The sequence below is a fragment of the Chiloscyllium plagiosum genome, unplaced genomic scaffold (assembly GCF_037043375.1).
Source record: "Chiloscyllium plagiosum isolate Xiang-an unplaced genomic scaffold, Cpla_swu_hap1 HiC_scaffold_42, whole genome shotgun sequence".
Lineage (NCBI taxonomy): Eukaryota > Metazoa > Chordata > Chondrichthyes > Orectolobiformes > Hemiscylliidae > Chiloscyllium > Chiloscyllium plagiosum.
In genome coordinates, this window is record NW_028270180.1 from 72913003 (window position 1) to 72928609 (window position 15607).

The window sequence follows — 15607 nt, forward strand, 5'->3', positions numbered from 1 at the left end:
AATGCGTGCAGAAATCTGAGGCTTTGGCTGATAGAAAATTGGACTGATTGCCAGGTCTGAATGAATTATATCACAGGCTGTTGTGGGAGACAGGGGAAGAAAGACCCTGACTGAAAAAAATAATTAGAATCTGACCATAGGGGAGGTGTCAGAGGACTGGAGAACAGCTAATGCGATTCCACTTTACAGGAAGGATGGAAGAGATAGACCGGGAACTATAGACAAGCAAGTATTAGATCACTGTTCGGGAAACTACTGGAGAAAATTGGGAAGGAGAAAATTGAACACCGATCAGAATGACAAGGCTTGATCAGGGATAATAATCATAACTTTATCAGAGGGAAGTCACTCCTAAAGAATGTGAATTACTTTGAAGAGATCGCTTAATTAGTTTTGCAGCAACGCCTTTGACAAAGCTCCACATGGGAAACTGAAAAATCAAATAAAATCTCACGGAATCAAGGATAACTTGACAAGTTACAACGATAATTGTCTCAGTGGTAGGGGTCAGAGGGTGATGGGAGAAGGCTGTTTGTGTGACTAGAGACCAGTGTCCCCTGGTGTACCACAGGTAATGTGTCCCTTATTGTTTGTGGTATTCATAAATGGTGCAGATGTGAATGAAGGAGAGTGGGTGAAGGGGGTGGGGGTTGTGATAAGTAAGTTTGTGTTTACCTGGTTGGTTGGTAGTGAGGACGAAGGTCTTATGTTACAGAAAGATACACATAGATTAGTCAGCTGGTCAGATCAATGGCAGTTGGAACGTAAAGTAATAAATATGACGTGATCTACTTTGGAAGAAGGAACCAGACAGAGGAGGGCTCAATGAATGGTAGCACACAAGGAAGCTCAGAGTGTGCTTCTCCACACATCCCTGAATGTGACTGGACAGGGTAATACGTTAGTTAAGAAATGGACCTTGGGTGTAGCCATTATTAATCGGGGCGTAGATTATAAGAGTTATACACGGCTTTGGTGAGGCCAAGACAGAGTACTTTGTGTAATTCTGGGAGCCACATTACAGCAAGGACATGATAGTACTGGAGGGTGTGCAGAGAAGATTCACCAATATGTTCCCTGGAATGGAGCATTGCAGCTATGGAGAGAGGCTGGGTAAGCTCGGGTTGTTTAGTTTGGACAGAGAGGCTGAGGGGGATGTGATTCAGAAGGACAGGATGATGAGGGGCATGGAGACGGTGGATAGACAGCAGCTGTTCATTTTAGTCACAGGGCCAAGAACAAGGGAGCCCACTTTTAAAGTGAACGGTTTGAGGTTTAGTGAGGAATACAAGATAGTTATCTTTCACCCAGAGGGTGTTGGGGTCAGGAATTTAATTCCTGAGAGGAGAGTTATCACGGGTATCCTCACAGCCATTAAAAAGTGCTTGGACGAGCAATTGGAAGTGTCATAACATTCCAGGCCTTGGGCCTGGTGTAGGTAAGTGGGACTACTGTAGATCGTGCTGTATTTCTGACAGTACAGAATAAATACTCCTGTGAGTGTATGGTTGTGCAAGGTCAGTCATTGAGCAGCCTAAGGCAGGAATTGATGGGTTTCTGAACAGTATATTCACAAGAGTTATAAGAGTGAACTGTAATAGCTTGTCAAATTATGTCAATGTGAGAATTATGAGAAAACAATTGCAGCTTCCTTATAGTCTGAAACCAGAGAATGGACAATGGGGAACATGGAAATGGCAGAACTATGAAGCCACTACTTCAATTCTGTCTTCACAGAACTTTCTGTCAATACTAGGAAAACGACATCTGGTGTGGAAAATGATATAGTACATGGAACGTAGAACATAGTAAGTACATGGTTTTGGAGAAAATATTGGGAGTGATAGTAATGGTCATAGACAACACTAATATATATTTATGAAATGGAATTATGATTGAGAAGCAGACTGGGAGACAAATGAAAGAGAAGCAATGGATGTAAACATTTGTATTTTCAGAAAAAAATTCGTAAAGCTCCAAGCCCAGTTTACAAAATTAAATCTTAGTGGATTGGGGAGAATATATGGACATGTTTCTAGAATTGGACAGCTGGCGGGAAACAGTGAATAGAAATAAACAGACTCGTCAAGCAACAGCCTGACATTATATGAAAGGTTCTGTGAATATGGCCATGTCCCAGACACCCCATCAACTTCCCCAGATATCTCCTGTCTCACCAGCAGGACAGACACGGCAGAAGTGGCGGAACAGTGGGGTATAGTTGGAAGGGAATTGCTCTGGGAGTCCTCACCAGTGACTCCGTATGCCATGATGACTCCTGGCGTTAGTTTACACATGGGAACGGAAACCTCCTGCTGATTACCATGTACCATCCTCTCTCAACTGATGACTCAGTACTCCTCCATGCTGACCAACACTTGGAGGAAGCACTGAGGGAGGCAAAAGCGCAAAACGTACTCTGGATGGGGGTTTTTAATGTCCACCACCAAGAGTAGCTCTGCAGCAACATTACTGATTAAGCTGGTCGGGTCCGAAAGGATATAACTGCCAGACTGGGTCTACGGCAAGTGGTGAAGGAAACAACAAGAGGAAAATACCTACTTGACCACATCCTAACTAATCTGCCAGTTGCAGAAGTATCTCTCCATGACAGTATCGGTAAGAGTGACCACCGCATAATCATTGTGGAGACAAAGTCACACCTTCACATTGAGAATAACCTCCATATTTTTGGGTGGTACTATCATCATGCTAAACTTCAAGCAGATCTTGCAGCTCAAGTCTGGGTTTCCATAAGGTGCTGTGGGTCGGCAATAGCAGCAAAATTGCACTCCAGTGCAACCTCATGGCCTGGCATATCCCCCTCACAACAATTACCATCAATCCAGAGGATCAACCTTGGATCACTGGAGAGTGCAGGATGGCAGGAGCAGCACCGGGCATACCTGACAATGAGGTGTCAGCCTGGTGAAGCCACCAACCAGGACAACATGTGTGCCAAACAGCATAAGCAGTAAGTGATAGATAGAGCTAAGTGATTCCCACAAGCAACGGTTCAGATCTAAGCTCTGCAGTCCTTCTACTTCTAGTTGAGAATAGTTATGGACAATTACACAAGTCATTGGAGGAGGAGACTCCACAAACATCTCCATCCTTAATGATGGAAGAGCCCAACACTTCAGTGTATAAGATAAGGCTGATGCATTCGTAACAATCTTCAGTCAGAAGTGCTGAGTGGATGATCCATCTCAGACTCCTCCAGTGGTCCTCAGCAATTCAGTTACCAGTCATCAACCAATTTGATTCAGTCCACGCGATATCCAGAAATGGTTGGAGATACTGGATATTCCAAAGGGTCCATACTCTGACAACATTCTGGCAATAGTATCGAAAACTTGTGCTGGAGAACTTGTCACTGCCCTAACTAAGCTGTTCCAATATCGTTACAACAACGACATTTCCCCGATTACGTGGAAAATTACCCAAGTATCTCCTATACGGAAAAAAAAGAAAAAATCCAATCCGGCCAATTACCAACCCATCAGTAAAGTGATGGAAGGTGTGGGTGCTTTCAAGCAGCACCTGCTCAGTAATAACCTGGTCAATGATGCTCAGTTTGGGCTCCCCCAGGGTCACTTAGCTCCTGATCTCATTACCTTCGTTCAAACATGGACAAAAAGCGCTGAATTCCAGAGGTGGGTGAGAGTGACAGCACTTTAACACAAGGCTGCCTTTGACCAAGTGTGGCATCAAGGGGTGTTAGTAAAACTGGAATCAATGGATATCAGAGGCAAACACACCGCTGGTTAGAATCATACCTGATACATAGGAAGATGGTCATGGTTGATAAAGTTCAGCGAACTCAGGTCCAGGACAAGTCTGTAGGAGTCCCTCGGGCAGATGCCTCAGCCCCAACATCTTCAGGGCTGCTTGATCAATGACCTTCCCTCTACTAAAAGGTCAGAAGTGGGGAATGTTCGCCAATGATTGCACAATGTTCAGCAAAATTTGTGGCTCCTCAGATACTGAAGCAGTCCATGTCCAAATACGACAAGATCTAGACAGTATCCACGCTGACAAGTGGCAAGTTATATTCAGGCCACACAGATGCCAGACCCTGACCATCATCACTAAAACACAATCTAAAGACGGCCCCTTGGTATTCAATGCTGTTAACATCACTGAATCCACAGCGGTTCAAAAAGGCAGCTCAACACCACCTTCTCAAGGGGCAACTAGGGACAGACAATAAATGCTGGCCCAACCAGTCACATCCAGATTCAGGATTTTTTTTAAACTTAACAGAGGAAGGTTGCTTAGTTATCATAGTGATCTGTGCTCAGGCCCCTGGTGTTCACAATACCCATTAAACATTTGGCTGTTGAAATAAAATACAATATATCCCAACCTGCTGACAGAACTAAAGGATGTTGGATTATGAGTGGGTGAGGAGGTTGCCAAAAAGCCTCAAGGTGACCAAAACAAATGGCGTGAATGGGCAAATACGTGTCAGATGGAGAGCAATGTGGGTAGAGGTGACAGTGTGCCCTTTGGTGGAAACAATAGACTGGAAGCCTATCGTTTGAAAAGGGAGTGTTTGAAACATGTTGATCTACAAGGGGACGCATGTTCCTTTTTGTTGTTTCCTTCTGCACAGCCCTCCGAGGTCCCTGCAGCGCAGTCAGTTCTGAACCCAGAAGACAATATTGTGAATGGCATTTGCACGCTCACCAGGGTACATAGACCCACCAATTGGGCAGCTGTAACATTGCAAAGAATCTGGATCTCCCTGTGCACCAATCACTGAAAGCAATATTGAAGGAAATAAAGCAGTTGGGAAGATCAATGTGCTGACCTTCATTTCAGGAGGATTTGAGTCCAGGAGTAAGGGTGTCTTACAGCAGCCGTACAGGGCGTTAGTGAGATCCTATCTCGAACATTGTGCAATATTGTGTGCAGTTTTGGTCTCTGTACCTAATAAAGGGCAAACCTGACATTGACGGAGAACAGAGAAAGATGACCAGACCGATCTTTAGGATGACAGGCTTGTTGTGGGAGCAGAGTTTGGGGCGACTAGGCCTACATTCCATGGGGTTTAGGAAAATGGATGGAGATCTCAGTGAGATATATATAACTGACAGGGTGAGACAGATTGGAAGCAGGGATGATAATTCCCAGACTGTGGTGTCTAAAACAAGGGGCCACAGTATTACTTACAGACAGGTCATTGTGCATTGAGATGACAATAAATGTCTGCACTCAGAGACTGGTGAACCTCGGGAATGCGCTGGAACCTGGAAGCCTACACACTGAATATAAATATGGATTTAGAGACAGTAAAGGGATGGTGGGAGAGAAGGAGAACGTTGTGGAAATAAAGTGCCTGCCATTATTATAGCGAACTCGATGGACCAAAGGGACAACTGCACTTCCTATTTTATAGCTTCCCAAGTTTATTCACGTTAACGGACATATTCATTGTGTGGGATAAGTGCATTGCAGGGATGTTTGAACATGAACGACAATGAGGAAGGCTCAATGTGCTGTATGGCCTAGTCCATTCCTGATGTTTCTGTGCAGTCTGTGGGAAAGCTCTGTAAATTCTGTCACAAGCTCTCATATGTTAGGAAGGAGGTCTCTGCAGGGTCGACAGGATTGTGTGTCCCGTTCCCTTTCCGTTACTGAGGCTGGGGCCGGGAGTTCTGTCCGGGTTCATCCTTTAGGACCTCGGAACAGTTTGATACAATAGAGTTTCTTGCTTGGCCGATTCAGAGACCATTGAAAAGTTTACCATATGGCTGTGTGTCTGCAGTCACGTTTAGGTCAGACCAGGAAAGCTATTCACTTCCTGAAAGTACATTGGGGAAAGAAATTGTCCTGTACAATCGACATTGGCTTCAAGGGCACTTTTACTGACACAAGATTTTGCATCTTAATCCTTTGTCAATGATTTTTAACTTCCAGACCATTAGCCGGTTTGAATTAGTAATCAAGTGACATTTCCACAACAGTACCATCTCCACATGGGGACCTATCGGAAGCCACACTGAGCAGGTTATTTCTGTGCTGCTTGACAGCTCCGTCAAAAATATATCCCACCAACTTGACTGTCGTGATGGGACTGAAGGGGTGGTAAATCGTCAGATTGTAGTTATTCTCCTCTTAGCGGACTGGACATAGCTGAGTAATTTTCCATATTGCCAGGGAGATGTCAGAGCGTCCCCAGGGACACGGCTTGTTGTGCAACACAAGTCTTCAGTCCTATTGCAGGAATGGGGTCAAAGCCCATTGCCTTTGTCGTATCGACTGTGTTCAACTGTTTCTTCATGTCACGTGCAGTGAATCGAATTGGTTGAAGACTGGCATTTGTGAATCTGTGGGCATCATGGCGAGGATGAGGTGGATCATCAACTCCACATTTCTGGCTGAGGATGGTGTAGATACCACATCCTGGTCTTTTGCATTGATTTACAGGGCTGTTCGATTACTTAGGCTGGGGATATTTGTGGATCACTTTCCTCCAAACATTTGTTTAATCGTTCATCACCATTTAAAACTGAATGTGGCAGGAGTGCGGAGCTTCGATCACATCTGTTGGTCAAGTGTGATATATTTAATGCGTTAGCATCCGGTTTCGGTTCATGTGGTTCTGACCCTGACACGTTCATCCACATTCGTTACAGAGCCAAAGATCGTGTTGATGGTAATAGCAGACTGAGGAGATTATCCCGGGCAAAATGTTACAGGTTGTGCTTGAATGCAGGTCTGCTTCTTCTGCTGCTGTGGTCTGCAGCACTACATGAATAGGCAATTTAGACCTGCAATATCTGAAATGCAATTCGGCTGCCTGTCCCTTAGTTCACAACGAGACCCATTCGCCCATAAGCCCTGTACTCAGTGACCTACTCTGGTTTCTAATGTGGAAATACTTCCATTTTCATACTCTCATTCTGCTGAGGTCTCTCCCCGGGTCATGCTTCCAACCTGACACGGCAAAACCAATTAACTAATTTTAATTCAATTGTTTAATTCATCTGAATCGTTTTTCCTTGAGTAATACCATCTTCCGTATTTAAAATGAATGTATTTCGCTCTGTTTCTCTCCCTGACCATGATTAAGAGCTCTGTAGTGTCAGTGATGCCAGCCTAATGTAGTTTCAGAGCCAATGAATTCCCTGGATTCCCAATCATCTTCACCACATGGTATGTTTCCACTTTTGGTTTGATTCCGTATAGTATGGCTGCCTGTATGTTTCATCTCCTTTGGGGTGAATTTCTGATATCCTCCGAATTTTCCACAGAAATTCCTTCCATTGCTGCTCCTTGGTCTTCCCTGCTCGATTCCCCTTCCACTTAACTCTGGCCAGCTCCTCCCGCATGTCTTTGTAGTTACATTGCTCACTGATAATCACAATCCATCGAGAAGACAGCAATAGAAATAAACCGAAAGAAGGAGTTTTGAGAGAAGGCACGCGAAGAATAATTGGTGAATTTCTTAACTAGCTACAAAGAGAGAAAGAGAGAGAGAGAATATAGATGAGGAAACGTGAAAATGAGAAAACTAGATTATTGAAAGAAGTTGATGTACATTCCTCAATATTTTGGCAATTCCAGTGTGCTGCGGTACTTTGCACAGTGCAAATACAACAGAGTAATATGTTCAAATGCTGGGTCTGATGGCAGAACTTTTACCTCCAATAATGTGACAGATACTAGCTTTGGAAAGAACCCCGCAGACCAATATATTGAAGTCCTGGTAGAAAGGAGATTAACTGAAATATGTTGGGATACCAGAAGCAAGAACTTATAACACACATCTTGATAAGAATGAGAGATTAGAGTCGAGAATTCCAGAAAAGGAGGGAACATTGAGAGAAGGGGAGCATATCACTTTAGATGAGCGTCAAATAATGTTTTAATGTTTTATAAACTTTATACATCATGTTCATCATTTTTTTTAAAAAAACTGTGTCTCTGTTGTTCATTTAGAATGTTCGCCACATATGAAAAATGTTACTTATCTGCACACACACATTGACTAAACAGTGTATATAAAATCATTTTTCCACCATTGTAATGGTGCTGTTGTCGCGTTACCAGGGTACATGGACCCCAACTGGCCACCAAAAGACCCACTATCACTATGTTCCTTACATACAGAGAAAGAAGGGGACCACTTTGACTGGGGCAACACAAACACATGCTAAGACACGTCAGGACCTTCTTAGAGGAATGGGTTCTAATCAGAAGTCCATCAATAATTACATTAATTTAGATCTTATCTACATTCTCTTGTTAAAAAGAACCGGAAATGACATCACACACTTTAAAAAACGAATAGCTATAAATAGAGAGGCGGGACATACCACCAACGCTTCAGCGAGACAACTTGCAAATATATAAATTGTCATTTTTCATTTATTAGTGGAATTTAGGAAATCTCTGTCACTCACGTTTTAACAGATTATGATGTGAGGTGAGCTTTTCTGGGTGTGTTGTTTTAATTAACAGAGGGATTCGACATTGATGTCATCATAGTTTGCAGCCTTGCCGTGTGGGATTTGGACAGATTTGGGGTACAAAGGTTCCAGCAAATTTCAATACATTGCAATTAATGACCTAGATCTTCAAATAAAACCTGTGGGAAAATTAATTTAATTTTGTTCACTTGTGGTTGGTTAAATTAAAAGTGAGGGAAATGGCTTTTGACATTACTAAAGAGTTCCCAAATTTGCCAAGGAAGTTTAGAAAGACAGAAGAAGGAATATTTTTAGAATTAGCAAATAGTTTTGAATTGGGATTAACCAGGGAGAAAAGGGAAGCTGAAATTGTAATGGAGTTGGTCAAGCACTTTGATGTATCAGAGAAACAGGCAACTGCAGTAGAGTTAGAATAAACTTAAATTGCAAATGTGGCAACTGGAGTTAGAAATGAAAACAGGGACGGAAACAGAGAGAGAACGAAGAGAAAGGGAAAGAGAGGAAAAAGAGAGAGAGAATTTGAAATTCAGAAGTTGGGAATTAGACAAGAAAGTTAAATTAACAGGATAGAGACGACGGGAGAACGTATGGATGTAGTCAGCTATGTTAATACATTGCCATATTTCGGTGAGAAAAACGTCAAAATCTGTTTTTATTTCATTTGAAAAAATGGTTCGGCAAATGGCGTGTCCAGTGAACTTGTGGCTAATGCTCCTTCAGACTAAGCTGGTGGAAGCGGCTAGTGGGGTCTGTGCAGCGCTGTCAGATGAGGGGTCAAGAGATTATGTAAATGTTAAACTGGCTATTTTGAGTGGTTGTGCATTGGTACTGGAAGCATATAGAAATAGGTTCAGAAATATAGAGATGGAACCAGGTCAGACATATGCTGTGTTTGAATGAATTAAACACAATCATTTTGATAGATGGGTGCGGGCCTTAAAAATGAATAAGACTTGTGAGACTCTAAGGGAGGTTATTCTGCTGGCGGAGTTTAAAGACACACTTCCAGAGATGGTAAGAATTAGTGTGAATGAAGAGAAAGTTCATAAAGTGAGAAGCGTGGCAGAAATGGCAGGTAAATATACCTTGGTGCATTAGATGAAATTTAGCTTTTAGGAGGATTTTTATCCTGTAAGGGATAGAAATTGGGAGAAGGGAAGATCCTATACTACAAAACAAATAGTCGAGCACACTGGCAATAGTTTACTACAGGTGAAAAAAGGAACCCAAAGGGGTTGAAATGTGGTGAAAGGCCTCAGGTGTTCTCACTATAAGGGAGTGGATCAAATAAAATTACAGTGCCGATGGTTTAAGAAGGGCAATGGGAAAAAGATGTTTTCACTGCAGTAAGCTGGGACACACTGTGCTGGGCGTTGAAGGAAAAAACTTTGGAAAAAGATGTGTAGAAGTGGTTCAGCCAGTGGCATCAGGGAAACTGGTAAAGGAGACCCCAAGTGGAGCTGAGGAGCTGCAGGAGAGTGTACAACCGAGGCAGGGGCTTGTTGTGGAGTCAGTGCCTGATCTCTACAAAGAATCTGCCTCTGTGGATGAAGTTTACTCAGAAAGAACAAGGGGAGAAGGGCAAGAAGTTATAATTTTGTGAGATATGGAATCTGTTCAATCTCTAAAAGTTGAGAAGTGGGGCACTGGAAAAGCACAACAGATCAGGCAGCATTTGAAGAGCAGGACAATCGACACATCAGGCATAAACCCAGCTTCAGGAATGGAGCGGGGGAACATGGGGACTGAAAGATAAATAGGACGGTAGGAGTTGGGCTGGGGGGAGGGCCACTGGTAGGGTGATAGGAAGATGTAGGTGGGAGTGATAGTGATATGTCGGAGGGGAGGGTGGAGTGGATAGGTGGGAAGGAAGATGGACAACTAAGACTGTGCAAGAGGGCGGTGCTAAGTTCAACGGTTGGATCTGGGATGAGGGTGGGGAGGGGAGATTTGGAAATTGGTGAAGTTAATGGTAATGCCTTATAGTTTGTGGGTTCCAGCTGTCCTACCACCTATCCACTTCACACTCCAGTCCGAACTATCACCACCACCCACCACCTGCATCTACCTAACGCCTCCCAATCTACCTACCACCGAGCTCCACCCCCAACTTCCTATTTATTTCTCAACCCCTTCCCCCTCCCTCACGCCCCACTCTCCTGATGAAGGACTTATGCCTGAAATTCAACTCTCCTGCTCCTCAGATGCTGCCTGACATGCTGTGCTTTTCTAGCCCCACACTTTTCAACTCTGATCTCCAGCATCTACAGTCCTCACTTTCTCTCAACTTCTAATAGTAAGAGATGGAAATATTTTCACTCTTTCTGACATGTTCCTCAAAAGAGTGATAATTTGTGGAATGGGGACAGATATTAAGCATTCCCTTGTCCAACATCAGGTTGGAGTGCCAAATCAGGTTTGGGGAAGTAACAGTGAGAGTGAGTGACAGAGGGTCAGTTCCAGGTATACGGTTTGTTCTTGTGAACGATTTAACACGATCCATGCTGGGAGTGACACCTCTTGTGGTGGAGATGTCAAGGAAGACGAAGGAACTGGGGAGTTAAAAGTCGTGGACTGAAGTCGGAGACCTCACACTTGGATTATGTATGTGAGGTGAGGGCGAGATTAGATGGTGTAAGTGAGTTAGCTGAACAGCACCTGAACAGGACACAGCATAGAATGAAGCAGGTGGCAGATAAAAACTCTGAAACTTTGACAATTTCCTGTGGGGGTGACGTATTAGTATTGCCATCAGTGGTAGGAAATCCCTTCAAATCCAGGTTTAGTGGCCCCTTTCAAATTAAAAAAATAATTGTGTCAAATGAACTATCTGGTAAAGATACCGGATATGACAAAAACATTATCGAGTATGTCATGTGAATGAATAATGCACCAGCCACATTCAAGACTCAGGAACAGAGTTGTGGCCAGATGAACAAATTGTGCAGCTTATCTGTATGATGTAGTGATCTTTAGAAAGTGATTGAAAGCTCACATGTTACAGTTGGCAGAGCATGTTGAACGATTACAAGAAGCAAGCTTGGTAATAAACTTTAAGAAAACAGAATTCGCGAAGGCAGAGGTGACGTTCTTGGGACATTGCACTGGACATTGAAGTTTGACCCCATGGAACACAAAGATGAAGGGCTTTGAGGAATTTCCACGACCATCCTCGAAGAAAGAGGTGGTTCGATTTTTGAAACTGAGTGGATTCTATCGGACGTTTGTTCCAAACTTCAGCACCGTTTTAGCACCACTGATGGATTTATTAAAGAAGAATACAGAATTGTGGTGGACAGAACAATGCCAAGAGGCATTCTCAAAATTTTAAAGCCGGTCTAATCACCGCACCAATTTTAGCTGTTCCAAGTATTATGAAAACCTTTGAAAATTGTATTTGATGCTAGGGATATAGGGCTTGGAGATGTATTGATACAGAAAAATGATGATGGAATTGAATGGCCAATTGTCTATTTGTTGAAAAAACTCAACATCCACCAGAAAACAAAAAAATCTCCATTATTGAACAAGAATGATTAAGTTTGGTATTGACCTGACAACATTTTAATGTTTATATGACAAACAAACTGCCAGAGTCGGTTGTGCACAACAACGACAATCCTCTCGCTTGTTTTGGAATAGTTAAAGACCAGGATATGAGACTATTTCATTGGAGTCTTATATTACCAACTTTAAACTTACAAAATGTACATGCTGTGGGTCCTATAATGTGATAGCAAATGTGTTACACGGATGTAAAGGAAAAAAATGTAGATAAGATTTGATTTATTCCAGTGTTATTATTGTGTGCAGAATTAATATGAATGGTATAACTGAGATTAATACTTTTATATTTCATAATAATGAGATTAAGAATTAGAGAAAAAGAAATGAAGCCATCTTTTCATTCTGATGTTTTTTTATCCCTGAAGGGGGACGGTGTTATGAAGCCGAAAGCATGTCCAGTCTCTTTAAGAGAGAACGGGTTTTGCTGAACAGAAAGTACAGTGACAGTTGCCAGCTAAAGGTCACACTGTTCCACATGTCACCATTAGCTGGAAAATAGATACCCGAGTTTTGGTTGTTGTTTTGACAGCAATTCAAATATAACCACAGAGTTTAAATAACGCTCAGGATACCAGAAGCCAATGGAATTTGAATATTATTGTTTGGACACCTGGAAAGCAATCAAATTGTGAGAATTATTGTATCATGGGGAGTATATAAACCCAGCATTTTGAACACTAGCGGGAGAGCCACTGCCATCCAACAGCAGAGTAACTGCTGTAGAGCAGGAGTGCTAACTAGCCACCTCAAACACTCTCTATCAAAGACATATGTTCATTTAAAACCTCCTTGCAGTAAAAATAAACAAGACCCAGTGAGATCAGCAGCTGGAAGAGAGAACACAGCGGAGAAGATAGAGACTGTGTTCTTGAGGTTGTACTGTTTAATATGTGGGTTGACAGAACAACATATTTTTTATGCAGTTGGAGTCAGATAGTAAGTAGTTAAGAAAAGAGGGGATTGTATTTGTGAATAGTTGTTGTTTAGTGTCCCCTATTTAAGTTAAACAAACTAATTTGTTATTTTTGTTTAAATATTGGAATTTAGGAGATCTGTGTCACTCATATTTTAACAGGTTACGAGGTGAGGCGAGCTTTTCTGGGTGTTTGGTTTTAATTAACAGACGGGTTCGACTCCACTTTGTAAATGTCCATCCACGTTAACCCCATTTCCCTGCAGTTGGCCCATATCCTTCTAGTCCTTTCCTATCCACATATTTATCCAAATGCTTTTGAAACATCTGCTGGCAGCTCATCCATGTACCAACCCTCTGTGTGAAGAAGAGACCCCTCAGGTTCCATTTATTCATTCCCCTTTAACCTTAAACGAATCCCCTCTAGTCCTCGAATCTCTAGTCCTGGGGAAAAGACTGACAGAATTCACCTCCTCATGATCTTATACAGCTCTATAAGGTCCACCCTCAGTCTCTTACACTCAAATTAAAGGACCTAGCTTGTCCAAACTCTCCCTATAACTCAGACCATTGGGTCCTGGCAACGTCCTTGTAAATTTCTTCTGCACTCTTTCTAATTTCATAGCACCCTCCCCATAACAAGGTTACAAAAACTGAACACAATGCTCCAAGTGCAACCTTAGCAAAGTCCTGTGTAACTGCAACATAACTTCCCAACTTCTATACTCAATGTCCTGCCTAATGAAGGCCAGTGTGCCAAAAGCCTTCTTCACCGCCCTGTCTACCTGTGTCTCCACTCTCAGAGAACCGTGCACCTAAACATCAAGGTCTCTCTGTCCACTATAACCTTTAAGGCCCTCCCATTCACTATGAAACTCCTATCTTGATGAGAGTTTCCAAAATGAAAGACCTCACACGTCTATATTAAATTCCTTTTGCCATTTCTTGGCCCACTTCTCCACCTGATTAAGGTCCTGCTGCAATTTCTGATAAACTTCCTCACTGATCACGCTACCACTTATTTTCGCGTCATCTGCAAACTTACTGATCATGCCTTGTACATTCTCAACCAAATCATAGATAAGAAGCAGCTATGGACACAGCTACCAGTCTGACAAGCATTCTTCCACAAAACCCTCTGCTTCCTTCCATCAAGCCAACTGTGTATCCAATTGGCCGGTTCCCCCAGCATTCCACGTGATGTAACTTCCTGAGCATCCTGCCATGTGGAACTTTATCAAAGGCCTTACTGAAATCCATGGAGACTACGTCTACCGCTCTGCCCTCGTCAACCTTCTTGGTCACTTCATCAAAGAACGCTAACAAACTTGGGAAGCCTGATCTCCCACTCGCAAGTCTATGCTGACTGCTCCGAAACAAACCCGATGTAAGTAATGGGTGCAGTCAATAGTATGCTTTCTGTCATTGTAAGATGATTCACTTTCATAAGTAATGCCATCTTCCTGTAGTTGTAGATCCTTGCTGAGAGATCATTTGGGTCACTCTCTACAGATTTGATCTCCTTTGTAAGGAATAATCTCCTTACCACAGACACGGGTGATGGTTTCATGAGGAGACACAGTGAATAAGCTGAGTGTTTAATCTGTAGAGCTGTGAGCGACGAAGAAATGGAGTCGCTAAACATGAGGAGTGGCAGCGATCACTTACTTCCAAAACAGACATTAATAGGGTGAGAAATACCATACTTTACCCAGGATTGATTGGTTTGATTTATTGTCACGTGTACCTCAGTACAGGAAAACACTTTATTTATGAGCAGTGGAGGCAGGTCATAGTAAGCATGGTCAGACCAATCATAGGGTGGAAATAGACTTGGACAGAGTAAGGCATACAGGTTACACTGAACAGGACGTGCACTCGACAAGATCAACATGAGCATGATCAGATTTAATTGAACATAGAGAGTCCATTCATCAGTCTAACGTGACTTTCCTAATAGGGTATAAGCCTAAATTAACTCGCCCCATGTTATTGGGCAGTCGGCGTGTGAACCCGTACTGAAGGTCAGGTTGCTTACAATCCCCAACAGCAGCCACAATACCTTAAATCAGAAACAGGTAGCCATTCCCACCCACTTCCGCCCGACATAGAGAAAACCAGGCTGTCTTCTCTTCGAGATAGAAGATGCCTTCTTGAGACTTCACACAAGACATATGGTTTCCCTCCTCAACACGAGACAACTACGTTGAAGTCCCACGTGTGTATCATGCGCAATGGAGCCACGAGGAACAACATAGGGCAGTCTGTACAGTCTCTGCTCCACTTGTTCTTCATGTTGGAGCGTCAGTTAGGAGACAGTGACGATTGCTGATGCTGGAGATCAGAGTAGAGAATGGAATGCTGGAAAGGCACAGCAGGTCAGACAGCATCCGAGGAGCAGGAGAATCCACGTTTTGGGCATAAGCGATTCGTTAGGAATCAGCATCAATTACCGGATTCTGTTCCTTTGTAAGTGCGTTGAGGGGGAATAGCCTCCTCCTGTTCCTATATAAGTGACTTAAGGGGCTGAATGGCCTCCTCCTGTTCCTGTGTAAGTGACTCAAGGGTCTGAATGGCCTCATCCTGTTCCTCTGTAAGTGACTCAATTGCTTCTTCCTCGTCCGATTGGACAGGGCCAAGGGCATGATTGGGTTACCCCGAGTTCCTCTTTGAGAGCTCGATGTAC